Source organism: Acyrthosiphon pisum, unplaced genomic scaffold (assembly GCF_005508785.2).
Source record: "Acyrthosiphon pisum isolate AL4f unplaced genomic scaffold, pea_aphid_22Mar2018_4r6ur Scaffold_21618;HRSCAF=24414, whole genome shotgun sequence".
In the NCBI taxonomy this organism is placed as follows: Eukaryota; Metazoa; Arthropoda; class Insecta; order Hemiptera; family Aphididae; genus Acyrthosiphon; species Acyrthosiphon pisum.
This window is the reverse complement of record NW_021771105.1, coordinates 10,687-13,760: the sequence shown is the minus strand read 5'-3', so window position 1 is coordinate 13,760 and position 3,074 is coordinate 10,687.

Genomic DNA, 3,074 nt, shown 5'->3' with positions numbered 1-3,074 from the left:
AAACTAGATGGAATCTGTGGCTTCCTACCGAAAACTAGTTCATATGGTGTATAATCTGTAGATGTATGGATTGTCGTGTTGTAACAGAACATTGCATAGCATATTAATCGGTCCCAGTTGTTGTCTTTATCTACAAAGTTTCGTAGATATGTTTTTAAAGTTTTGTGAGATCTTTCTAAAAACCCGTTAGTCTGTGGATGCCATGGGGTAGTTTTTGATTTATTTATCCCCAAAAGTTTGCACATTTTCTTAAAAACATCTGATAAAAAATTCGTTCCGCAATCCGTTAATACCGATATCGGGATGCCATAATTGCATACAAAGCATTCGACAAACGCCTGAGCTACTGTTTCTGCATCGGTAGTTCTTAAGGCTACCGCGATGGCATAACGTGTTAATTCGTCCTGCATAGTAAGTATGTACAGGTTGTCTGATGAAGTTTTTGGCAGCGGACCCACAATATCTAAACAGATACGTTCAAAAGGTTTTGTGACGGTAGTAGTGATTAGCATTGGTTGTCTCATCGTCCTGTTCGTCTTATTTTTTTGGCATAGTTCACAATTTTGTATGTAATTTTTTACATCTTTTTTTAAGTTTTTCCACTGATATTGTGAGTTCATTCTTTTGATTGTACGTGATACTCCCGAATGTCCTCCGATTGGTGTGTCGTGAAATTCATAAATAATTTTCTTTTTTTCTGTTTCCGAAAATTGTTGTTCTTTAAAAATTTTTACAGTAATTCCTGAATTTTTGAATTTATATCTAAACATAGCTCGAACCCGTTGGAAACCGCTTAATGTCGTCAGTCCTTCCAGTCGAGTCGTTGAAAAATTTTTTATTCCGTCTTCCTCACAGTTTTTTTTTATGTTGGAAATTGCAGATAATATGTTTTCAGGAGTTAGTTCGCTTAAATGCGTTGGCTTAATTTTGAAAAATATTATGTTTCTCCCATCTTTATTATATTTAATAAATTTATTATTTATGTCGTTCCTTTCTGACAAATCTATTTGATTCCTATCAATAATGTCCCTAATGGCTGTTTGGGTAATAATTAAATTCTCTGGTATAGGTAATATTAAGTTATCAGTCGGATCTGCATTTTTAATACTACCCTCAATTTCAAGTATTTGTGAATAAAATATCGGCTTTTCTTCAGCTTTTATGAATAATTCGTAGTCATTGCTACCAGTGTCTGCATCTTTAACCACGTGTATCCGAGACAGACAGTCTGCGTTTGTGTTTAATGTCCCGGCTCGATATTTTATTTCATAATCATATTCCTCTAACTGGAGTCGCCATCTCATTAATTGAGATGAACAGTCTTTAAGGTTGAACAAGTAAGTTAAAGGTCGATGGTCCGTTATAATTGTGAACCTTCGCCCATAAAGATAAGGTCTGAAATGCTTAACGGCCCATACGATTGCCAGCAATTCTTTCTGGATGACACTATAATTATTTTCGGCCTTATTTAAAGTCCTACTTGCGTATGCAATAGGTTTATCTTCGTTCGGTTCTCCTTGGGAGAGTATGGCCCCTATTGCATACTGACTGGCATCTGTGGTTAAATTGAATTGTCCTTGTTCCCATTTCGGATAAATCAATAACGGTGGGCTTGTTAGTACTTTCTTTAGTTCCTCGAATGCATTCTCACATAGGTCATCCCATATAAATGGTGTATCCTTTTTTAATAAGTTTGTTAAAGGTTTGGCTATTTTTGCAAAATTTTTTACGAATCTCCTGTAGTAGTTTAACAATCCTAAAAAAGATTTTATGTTTTTCGCATTTTTCAATTTAGGATAATTTTGGATACATTTTATTTTGTTTGGGTCCGGTGATACTCCGTTTTCATTTATGATATGCCCCAAATATAGTACTTCTTTTCTTAGAAATGCACATTTACTTGGTTGCAATTGTAGTTTGTGCATCCGTAGTCGATCGAAAACTTTTCCTAATTTATTTTGATGGTCGCGTAAACTCGATCCATGTACCACGATGTCGTCCAGGTATGCGGTGCATAATTCTTCCAACCCTGTTAAAACGGATTTCATTGCTCTTGAAAAGGTCGCGGGCGCCGAACTCAATCCAAACGGCATTCGTAGAAACTCGTAGTGTCCGGATTTGGTTGAGAATGCTGTCTTATGTGTGTCCCCACTATTTATACTTATTTGATGATAACCGCTCGCTAAATCCAACGTGGAGAAGTATTTAGATGATCCAAGGGATTCTAGTATTTCTACTAAGTTAGGTAATCCGTATGCTTCATTTTCGGTTACCTCGTTTAACTTCCTGAAATCGACGCATACCCGTAATTTTTCTTGTCCATCGGTACCTGGTTTTTTTTTTACTACTACTAGTGGGAAATTAAAATGTGAAATTACATTTTTTATAATGTTGCTTTTTTTCATATCACTGATCTGTTTCTCGATTTCCTCTTGATACGCCCACGGTAGTCTGTATGGTCGAATGTTGATAGGTTTTACGCAGCGCGGCGTGTTTATATAATGCTTAACCACGTCTGTGGTGTTTAAACAATCACCTTCTAAAAAAAACACATCCGAATACTTATTGCATAAATATATAATACTGTCACGTTCCTCGATGTTTAGGTCATCAGTTTTGATAGCTTTATTTAGTAATTGAATACGATTCGTTGTGCCCTTGACATGTTTTGTGTCCTGCGTTTGCTCGTCACGGTCGCTATTAATGAAATATACGTGATCGGAGTACGGTTCCCATTGTAAATTTTCGGTGGACAACTCGTCGATCACGAACGGTTGTTCCGAGATATTAATTATATTACTTACGATTTTATTTCCGTGCACGGGACTGAGGCTATTGGCAATTATCACGTCTTCATTTATTTCTTGTTTTTGAATTGTAATTACGTCATGACCTACTGCTTCCTCTGCGTTTATTGTTACAATACAGTTGCTCCGTGGTGGTATTATAATACTTTGGTCATTTTTGATCGAGTAAGGAATTCTTAATAACTTATTTTCAAAATCTATGTGCATTGATTCACGTTCCAAAAATTCATAACCTAGTAAACCGGGGTACCACAAGGAGACCACATT